We start from the raw sequence: 17,713 nt of genomic DNA on the forward strand, positions 1-17,713 counted from the left end.
TAAAAGCCATTCCCTAAGTACGTTTACCACAGTAATGGTGGAAGACCTTAGCTACCCAGGAGGCAATGCTGCTTTTACAGCTGCTTGTGGAAGAGCGTGGTATGGCCAAAGTAAAATAAATATAGTCTTCAAGCCAGCAAGGATCTCTTGCACGTGCTGCGACTGCCTGTCATTCAGACTTATAACGTCTATGTTTCCAGGTGACATATCCCACTTCAAGTTTTGTCTTCACACACAGAGAAACAGTTTCACACAAAACCTGTGAACAGTGAAAAAACTCCTGGGGCTTAAAAGTTTACTTTTCCATGTTTCTAAAAGGCACACATGCAGAGCCATTAAAGCAGTTCACAGGATGTCAATTTTGGCTATGCAGATTCTAGAGAGTTGGCTCATTTTAAACCTGTAATGATCATGCTGGAATGGCCGACCCTGAAAGTAACTTATTCACATAGAAGAATATAGAGTTACAATAGTTTTTTTTTTCCTATACCCATTTTTAAAATTGTACAGGAAAGAATAAAGTAGGTTTTTACATTTATCTGTATAGCAAAAATTGACAACTAACAAACACAACAACAATAGAGAGAGAGGTTTTCTTTATCTGTTGAGATTTCATTTTTTTTAAAGATATGATCGTGCTTAAGTAAGAAGACAAGTTGTAAACCCAGCTGTGACAATTCTCTCAGCTTTTCTCTATCAGTTTTCAGCTGGGGTGTGTGCCGACACTTTCATGCTAGGCTTCTGGTTTTTAGTAAGTTGAACCTACCAGAACGTGTTTCAGGATTTATATACCAATGAGATGGGGTTTATAGTTCATAGCAAATTAAAAGTTTCAGTTAAAACCATTTTTGAGTTAAAAAAAACAAAAACAAGACTAAACTTCATTGCCACTATGAAGAGCACCATTTTTAATCTGTCCAGAAGTGTATCCAAGATAGATGCTGTTCACTTGGCATATATTAGCAACATACTAATTTTGGGTGCTTTTTTGATATATATATATATATATATATATATATATATATATATATATATAAAGATAGTTTAAGAGAGTCACTGTTGGGTCAAATTTGGCCCCAAATGTTGATTCTGTATCTACACCCTTTCACAAAACAACAAGACAGTACAAAGATTTTGAAGACATTTTTACACGCCAAGGGAAATCATTTTTGTTCATATGAGCATTCTTCTACAGTAAGTGAAAATCAAATATTGCAGCACTGTTCTAGGGCATGAGAACCTGAAAGCCAGATTATCTAGAACAGTGGTTCTCAACTTGCAGCCCACGGGCTTCTTGTGGCCCAATCAGTACAGAGCTGCAGTCCATGTAACATCTTCAGGGCCATACAGGTAGAATTGGAAGCAGCCCACAGAACACATTGTGGGCCGAATAAGTGGCTAGGGTGACCAGGTGTCCGGTTTTTGACCGGAACGCCCGGTCAAAAAGGGACCCTGGCGACTCCAGTCAGCACTGCTGACTGGGTCGTTAAAAGTCTGGTCGGCTGCGCAGTGGAGCTAAAGCAGGCTCCCTACCTGCCGTGGCTCCTGGAAGCAGCAGCATGTCCCCACTCCATCTCCTAGGCGTAGGGGCAGCCAGGTGGTTCCACGTGCTGCCCCCGCCCCAAGCACCAGCTCCGCAACTCCCATTGGCTAGGAACAGCACGCAGAGCTACCTGGCCTCGCCTCCACATAGGAGCCAGAGGGGGGACATGCCCTTGCTTCTGGGAGCTGCCTGAGGTAAGCACCGCCCGGAGTCTGCAACCCTGGCCCCCCTGCACGCCAACCCCCTGTCCCCCTCCAAACCCCTCGGTCCCAGTCCAGAGCACCCTCCTGCATCCTAAACCCCTCATCCCCAGCCCCTCCCCAGAGCCCACACCCCCAGCCGGAGCCCCCACCCCCCCCCGCCCCAACCCCCCGCCCCAGCCCTGATCCCCCTCCCGCCCTTGAACCCCTCGGTCCCAGCCCGGAGCACTCTCCTGCACCCCAAATCCCTCATCCCCAGGCCCTCCCCAGAGCCTGCACCCTCACACACCCCAACCCCCTGAGGAGTCAACCTGGTGTAAATGAGTGAGTGAGGGTGGGGAGAGCAAGCGACGGGGGGGGGGGGGGAATGCAGTGAGAATGGGTGGGGCGGGACAGGGGGCAGAGCAAGGGTGTTCGGTTTTGTGCGAGTAGAAAGTTGGCAACCCAATATGTGGCCCACAATGGTAAATAGGTCGAGAACAGAATAAAAGTGAAACTGACTAGGAATATAAAAACCCCATACCAGATCAGACCAGAAGTCCATCTTGTCCAATATTCTGCCTCTGACCAGTAACAGTTGCTTCAGAGGAAAGTGCAAAAAACCCTCTAGTCATAATTATGAAGTTATCTGCCCCCAGGGGAAGTTTCTTTCTAATCCCTTTTAATTAGAGATTGGTTTACAACCTGAAGCATGCAAGTTTATATCCCTTCCAAACACAAAACCACTGGAGCAAGGAAATGAGAAGCCAAGCTATCTGAGGGCTTGACTAGACGAACAGTCAGTAGGTGGCAAGCAGGAGTGTAAAGCCACATTTCTGTAGTGTGCCTCATAATAACTGTCCATCTGGACCCTTCTACCACACATTAAAAGTTCCCTAGTGCACTTTGATCTACTGTGAGTAAGTGTAGACAAGCCCTAACTTAGGGAACAGACTCTTAACTGTATTGTGTTTATTTTAATTTGTTCACGTTGTACATTGGACAAGCTGTCTAAGACACTGATAAGTTATTTATATATTAAATAAGCATAAGATATATTTATGAGTGATTTATTAAGTCTCTAATACAAAGCTCAGGACTGGGGCAATTATGGGACTATTAATTTATTTTGTAACAACTAGTATTTGAAGAAAACCATTCAATTGTTTTATCATGTTTTACTCATTGTATTTTCAATTAAAAAGGCCATTATCAATCCTAGTATGTTTGATGTAAAAAAAAAAAAAAATCCTACCATTTATATTTTAGTTGTACATTTTTTGCTTTTATTTAGCCAGTCAATGAGCTTGTTTCTTTGTCAATAGGATATCATCTGATAAGCAACCACTGTTTATTTTCTGACTGGCCTTAGGGAAGAAGAAGAGAGGGACAGGATTACATCAGGGGCACCTCTGAATTGATGAGGCCTTTCCCCAGGGCTATTAAGGAAACTAGAAGACAGTGTGGGGAGGAGGGAGGAAATAAAAAGACAGCTGTGGTGGTTATTCTTCGGGCTTTTAAACAAACATAAAGGAATATTTAAACTCAAGACAATTATATCCAATAAGTTACTGTCAGGAAAATGCACATATGGTTAAGAGTCTTCTCCACTCATATTTTATCATCTCCACTATGGATTATCTTCTACACTATGGGCCACATTCTGAAATCTAGAGCTGCTGCACTGGGGTTACTCCATATGTACAATGCTGAAACTGAACGCAAAATTTAGCCATTTGCTTACTTTTGAGGGACTCACTTTTTCCAAACTATATTTTTTTAAAAATCACATAATTTGAAGTAAGATTCACTTAACATATTATAGGCTTATAAACTGCAAAACAATTTTGTTTCTGAAGCAATACCTACGTATATTATTCATTACCATTGTGACATTCTTCTGGTAAGTTGCAGCTTAAACTGTTGCTTTTCTTTCCTTCAGTGTCACTACAAATTAGTGTATTCCCTGTTTTAAATTGGGGCAAGCTACTCTGGAAATTGCTCCAACATGCCTTTAAAGCTGATCTGTTAATTAGGGACATCTTTCAATAAGCTCAGCTCCACTAACACCCCATTTCACATCAGTTCACTGAGTTTCTGAAAGAGCAGTAAAAGGTGAATTAGGGGTTTGTGGGGCCCTGGGCCAGAGCAAGTGGGATCCTCTCCCCACCCCTTCCGCCTGCAGTCCCCTCCTACCCCCTGCCCTTCCCCGGCACTCTTGCCAAGGAGCTCTGTCAGGGTGCAGGGACATCCCCTGCACCCTATTGGCCAGGGCCCCTGTGCACAGCCCCTGTTGTCCCAGTAGCTAATCTGCCACTGAGAGCAGTACTGAGCACTGAGCAAGTGAGTGCCACTTGTGGGAAGCTCCTAAACACGAAATAATTCAGTTTTCTCCTGCAGTCTTCAGGGTGTCTGTTTCCTCCTGCTGGAAAATTATTTCTGGAATTGTATGCAGTGTAGTTTGTAGTCGTGTCCGTCCCAGCATATTAGAGAGACAAGATGGGTGAGGTAATATCTTTTATTGGACTGACTTCAAAAGCTTGTCTTTCTCTCTCACCCCAACAGAAGTTGGTCCAATTAAAGATATTACCTTGCCCACCATGTCCTTCTGGAATAACTATTTCATTCCCAATGCAAAATGCGTAGGAAATCACATAAAAAATGCTGAAATCACCCTTTAGTCAAGGGCAGTTTCTGGAACTGCAATCACCATCAGTACAAGCAGGATGCTAAAAATACACAGTTATCACTTTGACTTGATAGTATACCTTACTTGGTGGTAATTCAGAAAGATCAAGATGGATGACACATAGGAGAACCATGTATGTAATACATGCATATATGTTATGAACTATGCACTTGTATGACATAATGTGTTATGAACAGTGTATAATAGAGTATTCTGAATTTATGACTTGTTAGCCTCAAAAGCCTCCTAGACTTTTGGGCCTTAACAGTATTGCCACACATCTTCCAACAAGTAATTTCCCTATAGATTTGCCAAAAAGTTTAATTTCCAATCTCCCTGTCACAAGGATTTCTATACATTAAGTACAGGCAAAGAGACTATTTTCCCTACTATCTTAGACTATTAACTTAGAAAGAAACTAAATTATAACTCATTACACTTCTAAATTTTCATATATTTGCAACGCATACACCTTTTCTTCAGATGAGTAGCTCCACTACCATTAATAGAGTTCCAAATCAAGGTCTTCAATTTTTGCATTTTAAAAAATAAACAAACAGTCAAGTTGTTAAGCTACAACAGTTTGTTGTGTAAAGTATTTGAAGTTTTCTTAAATAATATATTTAAGGAGTCTCAATAAAAAGATAGTAATAAAAATAAGTTAATTATAGCATTTTTAAAAAAAGTTTCAGTATTCTTAGGCTGTGAGCTGGTAAAATCTAATTATTTCTCAAATACCCTTTGGAATTGTTCAGGAAGATTTACTCCAATTTCTACTACTACATTCCGTAGTTGGCCAGACCTCACAGGCTAAAAGATAGCTGAATGGGCACTCCATATCTTTTATGAACATCCCACAGGTACATATTAAAATATAGTATTGATGTGCTGTAACATGCATCGCAACCTGTTGATTGATAAAACTGGGCTAGACTTCAGAGATTCTAGGAATACAACATGTTTTAAAGATGCTTTCCTAATCTTAATGGAATCTGAGTTTTAAGAAACACTTTTAGAATACTCAGAATTCAAAATCTACCCTGAATTACCATATTCAATAGTCTTGTTTTGCATGACAACTGAACAGAGGCATGCTGCAATACAATGCCTGCAATACAATATATATAAGTTAAATGACCCTTAGTATAACCGATGAGCAAAGGAGTCCACAAGTAGCTCTTCCAAGGGCAAAGCCCAATGCATTTAGCACACTGGGAAGAGATTTTATGAACTGTTAAAATTAGCATTACACAGTTTTTACCTGTTATTTTGCTGGTGAATTTGCTGACATTGAACAAATAAATCTGCCTAGAGAAAAACTGGTTAATTGTCTAGATGAATGTCTAAAAATATTTTTAAATATGTAATTATCTCAACTCTTTTCTCTGACAAGTTTTTATTCATAAAGTTATAGTCCATTGTATATTTAATAAAGCACATTTTTAATGTATTCAAATGAGGACTGGAATTCCGGAAATGTAGGAGAAAATTCTCATTCTCTTAAAAAAGCTTGAGAACATTCCTATTAGGACTTCCCCTCGCCCCCTATATTTAAAGAAAAATGGAACGTGTACCATTTTGATGTTTCAACCACATCAAAATCAGATACAGCAAACATTGGTAATGAAAAATATATTTAAATGGGAAATTCATGTTTACAAAAGGTGAATTTTGAAGATTTAAAAAATTTAGCATGAAGTAAATGGACATCTTTTTTCAGGAAAATAATAAACAACTAGAAAGTTCAGTTCTACAGTTAGACCTTATTTAAGCAATGTAAGTACCAAGTTGATAATTTCTTGTGTTCCTAGTGGTTTCCATAAGCCTTAGACTTAAAGAAATCCAGATCCCTTGCAAACATAATGGAGCTTGGCCTTGCTGTCCTCCGATGCCACAAAAAGTGCAATCATTGAACAATTGAGGTCAACATAGCCCTTATCATGAGCTTGCCTTCTACTTTGATATCACCTAGTCTTACTGGTGAATACCAGGGTCAAACTGCTCTATCAAACAAGCATACAGACAAGATAAACTAAATGAAGCTAATGAAGAGAATATAATCAAATACTCGTAGGAGACAGCAATTGACTGACCTCAAAGAAACAAATATTTTGAGGGAAATTTAAAAAGACAATGGAAAATGTCAACTATGCTAAATCAAATAGCACTTGTGCAAGTTAATAAGCTACTAGTAAAAGGAAACTATGTTGTAGGAAGAAATTATTAAGCAAATTTATTTTCTAAATGATGTTACTTATCAATGAATTAAAAAGATATGAGTATTTACAATGCCTTATTTGTCCTCATCTGACTTTCCTAAGAACTAAAATAAGCATCTCAAATAGGTGTTTTAGAGGATAATAAGAAAAACAATTACGCCTTTACTAATTTAATATGGACTTTGCAATACTAATGCCTTTAAGGAAACATTATTCAAAGCTAGAGATGAATAATCTCTTATGAGTCCTATGTCAACATGACCTCCCAAGGGTCCCTGCAGTTGTTTATTGTTCATCAAATGAATTACTTCATGCCTACAGTTTTTGAATGAAACCAGCACAGTCAAAAATCCAATTTGTTTCTACATAGGAATGACTTTCCTCCTGAGATCCTCGCCTTATTTCATGAAGTATAGCATTTGTTTACACTAGTTAATACATACAAAAACCTTTTTTGAGCAATTAACTATTTCAAAGCTCTCCCTGATTCTCTACAAATCCAAATCTACAATACATTCGCCACAAAGTCAAAAAAGAATGTCATGTCTCAAATGAGATTTCAGTAATATTTTTAGTAATTTTTTTAGTCACAAAATGAAACAGATTATAAAAGGGAAATAAAAATTATTCATAAACGTTTTACTTTAAACCTACAGATCTTGAATACTGAACAGTTTCTCAGAAGTTTATGTTATTTGACTCTCTATGTAAAAATTATGTTGACGTTTTATTTTTACTCATTTAGACTCAAAGATGTAGTTGTCTTTGATTATGTAATTACATCTTATTTACAAATGTAACATTTGTTTCCATTGAGTAAGAACAGTTGTTTCCAATTTTCTTCTGAAAAGGCATATCTACCAAAATAAGAAATTCACCCACTCTTTCTGTACTGTTATAAATCATATTCTGCCGGCATAATAATTTTAAAAGGCACTTGACTTTAATAAATCTTAAAAGTGTTAGTATTTATCAGGTTGGTTACAAACCTAATAGTACTGACCAAGATTTCAGGTTTGGCAGACTGTGCTGTAGTTGCCTTCTACTCCCTCTAGTGTTGGTAATGCACATTCCTTGTGCGTCTGCTTATCCAGTTACTCACTAAACAAGAGCCAAGATAAGACCTGCCCATTTATGACATCAGCTCTTTATTCAACCACTGTTAGGTGAAGCTTTAACTTCAGACTTTGAGGTGGGCTGTGTGCACGTAACTGGAATGCTTTCCTTCTCTCACTCCTTCGCAGCGTAGGAGAAGTGATCTGACACAGTATACACTCACTCCATAGCTGCTATTAGCTGCTCTTGCTTTTTGTTACTGGACCTGAAATAAGGGCTTTTATTACTTCGCATAACCATTCGAAGTGGAATAACGGCTGTTGCTGCATTGTAAATAAGAATTCTTTTTCTCACCTTGCAGGTAAGCGTTTTCATTGATTTCTCCTAATTTCCTCAAAAGTTTTATATTTTACTTCCCCACTGGGAATTTTTCACGTGCAACAAGGCAAAATTTTACTATTAGAGATCAGTATGAAGATGATAAATGCAAAGTTATGATGCACTTCTACAGTGCTGTACAAATATAAGAAGTTCATTTAAAACATGGTTCATATTTAGCAATCAAGTTTCAGTCGGCATACTAGCATCAATCTTTGCAAACATTGCTACTATTTTGCTCTAACCAAATACTAGAAAATACACTATAGATCCCTCACTAAAATTAAAAAAATCATATTTTCCAAGCCTGGCCAGTACTGCATGTGTGGTATGATCCCCTTAATAGTCGTTTTTACAGCTGTGAAAGGAAATCAATGATCCTTCGCACATGAGTATTCAGTACATAAGGAACAAATATCTTGCTCACAGCTAGATCTGCGTCTGTATACTTACAATTTTTTGTGAAGGATAAACAAACAGCTACACCTAGATTCTAAAGCCTGCATTACTATCCCACGTCTGTAATTCTGAAACAAGACATTTGAGTTTTAACTGTTTAATTCAGTATAGAGAGGATATGGTTTAAAAATATATTCCTTCCCCAATATAATGCCAAATTTCATTGCTTAGACAAATGTAGTATGTGACCTGCATAGTAATTCAATAAATCTAGTCAGACAGACTAACAAAGCTAAGCTTTAGGGCAGTGCAAAGGGACCAGATTGCTATATTCAGTAATTTTAAAAAATCCTTCTGGTGTTACACTGTATGCAATTTAGCCATTCATTTGAAAACAGTTTTTCTCCATGACTGTATGTATTCACAATGTGAAAAAGTATTTTTTCAGTTAACCCCCCCCACACACAAAATGTTGCATACATCACACAAAATCCCCAGTGGGGTTATGTGTTGAACAAAATGGTTGCACGCATGTTAAGAAAGAATGCAACAGGCCCCGATTTTCTTAGAAACCACATTAAAAACAAAAAGAAAGGGAAAAAAATATGAGAGTTGGCTGATACTTCTTTCTATGGACCCGATATGTCTAGTTTTAATAAACTTTGCTCTGTTTTCCCATGTTACTCAGTAAGTTATTAATTTTACTTGCCATTTTTCCAAGAGTGCATAATATATGCTATTACAGAAGTTGTTTTAACATCCAGAGGAGATTTTATCATCCAAATATATGTTTCTGATTCAGCTAGCATTACTCTAAGACTTAAGTTAATAAAGCATTGGCAAAAAAACAAACAAGCTGTGGAAAGAGGATGCTCTCTGTATTTTAGATATTTTATTTAAGTTGGACTAACTTTTACTCTCTGACGGCAAATAATTTGATTGAGCACATCTCTGACACATCAAGGCAAAGTTGCTAGAGTGTTACAAATGTATTACAGTGACAATGAATGCATATAATTAACTAATTAATGAAGGGTATTGTTAGCCATAGATTACTAATTTGGTTGGAACATGAAAGTCACTTCTCTCCCTTTTTTAAGGCATTAATTCTGGTCAGTTCACAATGTACTATTAAACACTTTCTATACATCAATACTAGTAAAATGCAGAATCATTCCACAATTCAAGTTGCTCTTACAAAGAAATTGTCACACTGATTTCAAGATGCAAGGTCTGTTCCCTAATTATCTCTTGGAAATAAAAAAAAAAAAAATGTGGATATTCCTTTTCTACCATAAATTCTCAGTGTTTAAATGAGACCATGTTAAAAAAAATGATTAAAATTTTGCAGCTGTCTGACTTTAATAAGCTATTAATTATCTTTAGCCCCATTTTCTTTGCTAGACTATACTGCCCAAACAGATAGAAATTCCAGTTATGCTCACCATCTACTGCCTCAGGATATGGAGTCTTAATGAACCTTTCTTTGTGGCAAGATGGAAAATGCAAACATCAATTTAAGTAAAGAGAAAAAAATTGTCTGCTCTAAAAAACAAAGATCCATATGTATTTTTCTTGTCAATATATGTCACATGTCCTAACTGACTCACTTGGTAGGTGAATTTTTTTTTATTTGTTTTTTCCCCTAAACCTGAAAATTTTAAGGTTAATTTAATATCTTCCAAAAACCTTTCACCACGCTTTAGTTTACAAGCCCTCACCTTTGTTTTAAACTATTTCAGATTCAGAAGTTACTAGGTACCATACAGTCCTGGTTTATAAAAAGCCAATTAACTGAAAATATAGATAGTTGGTTCTATATAGCAATTGTGTTAATTCCATTATTGAGAATTTCAGTTTTTCCTCAAAATTTTATTCTACTAAAAGGCATATTTTCTCTCTATTCTGTGACCTACCCTTCCCCAGGAACTGTGATCACCCCTTGTCACAGACCCCATTTATAAAATATTAAATTGATCTCTTAAATTTTCTTAAATTCATACTATTTAGTTCTACTAACATTCTCACTGAGAATGACCAGATAAAACACCACGGTTAATTAAATCAACATGGGAAGTAAAGTTCAGTAAAATCTTTCAAAGACTGATTTTTTTTCCCTTGGAGGCCTCCACTGTTTTTCTCAACAGGAGGCTTTGTTGTAATTAAAGCAGAGAAAACTGGACAGCAGCAAAAAACATCTGACTTGTGGCTCTTAAAACAGACTTTTTGTAGTGTGTACCACCCCCCAGTGGGCAAAAACTCTGTAGTAAATTCACAGCAAGCCTTAATCTTCAGAAAGACAATGTGTTCTTTTTACAGCAAGAACAAATAAAGATGTGTCCCTGATTCATTTATTTTTTATAATATCTTTGCAATGAACTGTTTTAGTTTAAATTGATGATTTAAGGCAGTGATGTCTACCCAACTAAATTATTGTTGTATTACAGTTTGCACACGTTTTCATTACAACAATTTTTAATGCCTTCAACTGGTAGATGGACATCTTTTTCACTTTCTAGCAGGACACATTTATGTTAATAGCTAATATTTCTGAAGTTTTTACTCAATAACTCCTTCACAACAGAAGACTGCAGATATCATTTTCAAGACTGCCGGAGCAACATTAATACAGCAAGCATGTACACTTATTTTGATAAGTAGCTGAAATAATCACAGTAGACTGGTATCCTGAATTAAGCTTTTAGTAAAGAAGACATTATGTACCACAAACCATGCTCCCCTCATTAAGGGCTGATAACTCCGATCACATAATTACTTGAACATTTTCACCAAGTTCATTTTATATATTGGAGAGCACTTTAATCAGTCAATAGCTACCAAACCAAACAACTAAGACGATCAACAACTATTCCTAAGTGGGAAAGAAACAAAACATTGAAGCTTATCTATCAGCTAAGCTAAACAGTATTTAGTATATACATAGCCTCTTGTTATGCCTCAACTTCAGTGCCAGGCATTTGTTAAAACCCTTCCAGATACTATTCCACTTAAATTTAACAAGGGGAAAAAATGGTTTTATTGGGAGACAATGACAGCATTTGTTCTCTCTTCTTTCACTTCAGATGTGGACAAGTTACCTTAGCAGCAACTTTGAAAAGAAAACCTAGAAGGCATATTAGGTTAAGCCCAGAGAGTACAACTCCCACCCCTCCTGAGTGCTATTTTATTTCTGATTTAAAATTTACCAAATCAAAGCTGCAACCTTCATAGAATTAAAGCAGATAATTTTATTTCAAATAAGTACACTTCTACTGTACTCTGAACTTTTCAAGCTAACAGCAGCAAATTTGCATTTCTGATTTAGGTCAATAGTAGCAAAAATACTAGCAACAAAAAAAATTCAGAAAATATTAACTGAAAACAAATATTTCTTATGCCACTTTTCATCCACTCCAATGAATACTGATTTTGCTTCTACTTTATGCCATGCAAAAGAGGCAGAAAGTAACCCTTATAATCATTATCCATTTCCAGTCAAGTTCAAGCTAATATACTCTCCATGAAATTTCATTTTTGTTTTAAAGAAACCTGATTTAGTTTTACAAACAGAAGTACATGAAGCAGTCTCAGGTTCATTCACTATCAGCCTTGGGGAAGGTGGCGGGGGGCAGGGGGGGGAGAAGAATAAATATTTTTGAGCATTTACAATTGATTTTCCATAAGCCAAAGAAAAACCTTATTCAACGGGAAAAGACGGATCCCAAACTAAAATCACACTTGCACTTCACCAAAACCTTAAATTCTTTGGCCCTCATGAGAATAGTTAGAGGTCCTTCTGCTTGCCTAGCATTAAACAAAAGAATGGGGCACCTTCCTGAAATATGATGATCCTGGAAATTTCAATTACTAGACAGGGTGCTTAGAAAGCATTTTGCTGTTGCTATTAACTAAGTCTGAGTAGAACATTCAAGAAAACAATGCCTACACTTTGTTTTATATACAGTTGAGTACTATGTGCACTTTTAAAAAATCTTTTCAAGCTTTTTAAGAGCAAGTAAGGCCTTTGTAAACTAGTTATTTAACCCAAGTTTCTAAATTGGCCACATATACAATGGACAACTCAATTACTTTTACAAATAAAAAACAAGTTACATTAAACACATTTTTTCTTTTGCTACCCATCCATTTCAAATTACATTTATTTAGAATAGTAAATTAAATGATACTGTGAAACTGAAATGTATTGGACTATCAAATTTGTACTCAAAAGCGGAGTTAATTCTAGATGTCTTGTCATCTTGGTTACATTTATAGCCTAAAAATACTGCTTATCAAATTATCAAACCATTGTTTTAGATATTAGAGAGAAAATAAATCATAAGCTTTCATGGTACAGGGTTAAAATAAAAAAAATTGGGGGAGGGGGCATTTGGCAGCCTAAATTGAAGTCAAGCTTAACAGGAAATAAAACAATTCTAGACTTTATGCAACTTTTAGCAAAGTTTGGAAGAAAGTTGTGTGTTTTTTTTAAGTTAGCATTTGACAATGTTCCAGCATCATTTTAATACACCTTTATTCTTTTTGCCTGTCTACAGAAAAGAGTGCACCTATTTATAATACAGACTTCAAGTTTGATGTTTCCCTTTCATAGATAAAAGTGTCGTGACACAAGACATTTTCTTTATATAATGCAAGTTACTTTGAATATTTTAAAATAAAATCTCTGAGCAATTTATTTGCCCCAGTGAAGTTTCATTGTTGGAATAAGTACACGGAAGGCTTCTCATACATTATCAGTAGCTGTATTACATATGCACAGATAATAGTGTTTCAATAAAAGAGAAAGTTTGCTATCTTAGCAAGGGCCATGAAAATATTCAATTTAGTACTAAGTGTACTTAAAACTTCCATTCATAATTGTTCAGATATATTACTTTTGTTACCAGAGACTGATTTGTGCATTAAGAAGAAAAAATTATTTATAAAGCTTATATTTTAAACTTTCCCTCTTTTCTCTTAACGGTTCCCCCGCCCAACCCCCCCAAAATTAATAGCTTCTTTCAAAACCATGGGTCCATGAAACCTCCCAATTTGATGTTGTGGAAACCTGGCCACAGTGTCTGTACCAGTGGGGGTCATTTTTCTTTTAATCCTGCAGGCCAGGCTACAATGACTTGATGTCAGGGAATATGTTGAGACAGCTCAAGAAGAGGGAAGTCTGAGCATGGCAGCAGGATTCCCCTCTTCTATGTAGACAGATCACTGCAGCCTTTGATATGCAAAAACATTGTTTTCAGCTATACTTTCAGATGTAAAAGGGAAATGCAAGATATCAAACACAATCAAATCCTGAAGAAAACTGTTCTCAGTTTAAGTAAAGGGAGGAGAGGGATATAAACTTAATCCACATTTTTGAAACAGTGTCTTTTTCTCCAAAGAGACCTGTATTTTCCCCTCTCTTTTGTTTTGATGTAATTTCCAGAGAAGGGATAAAGAATTCCAGGAACTTAATGAGCTTTAGGGTTTTCAGTTTAATCCTACATTGCCAGTAGTACAATAGAGGCAATAAACGAGCGTTTGCATGTCAAATAGAGCAAAGAGGAAACAATTTAGAATTTGAAAAGGTAAAACAAATACATTTATAGTCTTTCTCCACACAATTTGGAACTTTTTTTCCTCCTCTTTCTCAGGAGTAAATGTTTAGAAACTAATTGATACACATTTTTACAGTTTAATTTTACCTTAGCACTATATTTACCATTAAAAGTTCTAATTTAAAAGCAATTATCTGCTATCTTTTATTAAGAGTTTCAATTAGTACAGACTTCAAAAGCACTTTAAAACAAGCTTTTATTCCCTTCTCTCTCCCCTCCCCCCGCCTTCCAGTATATGCCACCCTTTTTCAAAACTACTTTTCCTTTATCATATCATGTGAGATCCATGGGGATTTCATTTTTATATAGATTAGACAATTAAATATATTACAAATTTAGGAATAAAAGCCACAGAAGCTATATAAAACAAAAACATTTACAGGCATTATTTGAGCTGAAAGATTCTTTGAGATTTTTTATATTTATTTTCCAGTTTACAAAACAACATGCAATACAGGTTAGTAATGCCATAAGAAGCATAAGCAATTCTATATTTTATTTTTCCAAAATGTACCCATGTATTAATATTTTATTTAACGTACTGCATTAAGTTAAAAAATAAAAATATTTCTAACTGTTATTCTAACAGTAGCCACATTTAGAGAGACAAGGTGGGTGAGGCACATTTAGAGACCCAAGGTGATTAATATCTTTTATTGGACCAACTTCTTTTGGTGAATGAGACAGAGCTCTTCAGAAGAAGGTGGCCCAATAAAAGATATTACCTCACCCACTTTGTCTTTCTAATATCCAGTTACAACAACACTGCAAACAACAGCCACATTTGTCAGTTTAAGTCAATATTTTCATTATTGGTGAAACAAGGAGGGAAAGAAAACACCTAGAGTTAAAACCACAATTATGAACATAACTCTACTCCTCAGTGGACATTTGCATTACTCCTACGAGAATGCTTCAGGATGGGTGTCAATAGTTAGATTTCAGAAAATAAATGAATACATATTTACAATGGTTTACCACCAAGGTCTACAGTGGAGACGCTCTTGATTTGCATAGATGTAACAGAACAGAATCAGGCGCATACCATTCCGCTTTCAAGATTCACAAGTCAAAATGAATATATCTGCCCTTTAAAAAAAAAAAGTTAATACCTACAATAATTAACCAAGTCTCTGATTGGATCTAATATTTTATGGTGGACTAGAAGCAGCTCTACTTTTCCTCAGCATCTTAAACTGGGGACCTGAGCAGCCATTATTCTACATACATTTTAATTCTAAAGCAGATGCTCAGCTTTTTGGAATCTATGTGATTACTAAGTGGAGAAGCAAACTGCAGTTACAGCATTATTATTTTTTAAATTTCAGGGTGTAGTATTTCCATTTCAGACCAACTCTCTCTACATGGACTTACAGTACATGTACTCTTAAGCATCTGACCAGATGACCCTTGACCCTTCACAGTAGAGATAAGATTCCAGCAGAAAAATACAGTCTAAGACAATCTGATATTATGCTTCCATCATGAAATCTGAACAGCCAGACCAAACGTTTTTTCTTTAGATATAAAATTTCTTACACCCTAGCACCCAGCATGTTTGAAACTGGAGTAAAGTAGCATCGTAATTGTATTATTACAGCATAGCACTGATTCTAAATAATTACCTCATGGCGAGATACTTCAAATGTAATAAAATAGCTTAAAGTTTTAACAATATTGCATATTTTAATATATATTATACATAACTCACACCACAACCATGAACATCTCTCCATCCTTGCAGGATGAAATAATGCAGAAGTCTAAGCATTCACACAATTTGAAAATACTGTATCTGTTATTGAGGTAAAATGTTAACAGTACTTAGACCCAGCCTTTCTACCTGTCATACAGTAACTAGTCAACAGTATTTCTGACATTTTATATTTAAAACCAAGAAGAGGATTAATCTGTTCCCTCAGTTTAGCAAGAATAAAAACCGAGATAGCAGTAGTATGCAAAGCGTTCAATGAGACTGGACTTCTATTTGTAATCAAATGGAATATATGTCATGATTTCTCTACAGTCTGTTGATTAAAGCTGATTTCAATTACTATCGTGCTGAGACTATTATAACAAAATAGCTAAAGAAAAATCCCAATAAATGTGAAATAAGACAGCAGAATGTCTGTTAGCAATTCCACTCATTTTGCTGACATACCAACATACTAAGGTAACAAGATATATTGGTTATGTAAATAATAAAAGTAGCTCAAATTGTATAAAGAATATAGTTCAACATTTATTTGTATGCAAGTGTCCACTGTTGTTGTTATTCATTTAAAATCTGTTTATTTTCACAGGAAATTAACAGCTTAAAGGACACTTTATAAGAGGAGTGGTTTTTTAAAGAAGGAATTAGCATGTTCCTGTTTCTTCAGAAGAATATTAAATGAATTAAAGAAAAACAATCTATTGTAAAATAACTCATATGGTTATAGAGCATGAGGAAATATTTTCTGCATTGGAAATTTTGAGCAAGTGTTCAGAAGTGAAAGTTGGAAGCAGTTCTTTCACAGCAGGTATGGATTTATCAGAATGTAGCTACTGTACAAAGTTTATACTTGGATAATTTGGGACAGAACCTCCCCTTTTTTTTTTCTCTTGGACCTGAAGAGTCTATCATCATTCAAGTTTCAGCATAATGAATGATTTCCATCATGTGGAGCTGAAGTTAGTATCTTTGACTACTATGCTATACAGAAGAGTTTGTAAGAAATACAAGGAAATCAATTTCTGTTAAGGGTTTACACAAAACAAAAGAGATTCTTCATGCACAGACTTTGTTTGAAGAACAAAATAGAAATCTCATTCCTGCATCGTGACAGGAAGTTGAAGCTTTTCTTCTCCACAACCTGGTGTGCTTATGTACCATGATAAACCTTTCTTGGAATGTTCACTGAATACAGTGGAACTAGTCATAAAGCATTTACTACCAACAACAATCACTTGAGCAAACACAGTCAAGGAAGACCAGCTGCATGGAATAAACCATAAGACTCCAAAAGTCATTCTCCTCAGTCAAAAATTTATGTTTATTGGATTTCTGCAAGCAGAAAGTTTACTCATACTTTTAAATAAGGTAAGATCAATAATAATGTGGGGGTTTCTTTAGTTTGAGAGAATAAAATGCCATTAATAAATAAATCTGCAAGAGAGGAGATTATGACATCATATAATGCATAGGTGATGTTATAAATTTTCAGTATCCTAATTACAATGATAACTGAATTATGTTGTCTTAGAATGTATAAAAATATTAATTGCTTGAGTAGAATGTACAAACAAATCTAGTTCTAATCCCAACAGTTCATGTACAGAGTCTACACTGCACACTTTGAATTAATAAAATGTGAAAATGTGGGTAAACCTGTCAAATAGTCGCTTATTAGCATATTGCTTAGTAAGGAGACTTTTGAGAATGACAAATATTTAAACACTAAATTAAGCATGTAGTGAAATATTCCATCCAATCATCTGGAAAAGTGTAGTTCTAGCGATTATGTAAACCACTCCCAAGCTACATACCAGCTCCTTGGGTCTCTCACTTTTGAACATTCCAATTATTTTTAACATATCAAGGGCAATAACATGATTGATTACAACAACATGGGGCAGATCAAAGACTGAGGAGG

General features: G+C 35.8%; 1 protein-coding gene across 1 annotated transcript in view; it reads right to left on the reverse strand.

Moving 5' to 3' along the window:
- Positions 1-17,713, reverse strand: part of MACROD2 (mono-ADP ribosylhydrolase 2) — a 1,323,621-nt gene that overhangs the window by 1,103,035 nt on the left and 202,873 nt on the right. The gene's annotated exons all lie outside the window — the stretch shown is intronic.

This window comes from Emys orbicularis, chromosome 3 (genome assembly GCF_028017835.1).
Source record: "Emys orbicularis isolate rEmyOrb1 chromosome 3, rEmyOrb1.hap1, whole genome shotgun sequence".
Taxonomy (NCBI): domain Eukaryota; kingdom Metazoa; phylum Chordata; order Testudines; family Emydidae; genus Emys; species Emys orbicularis.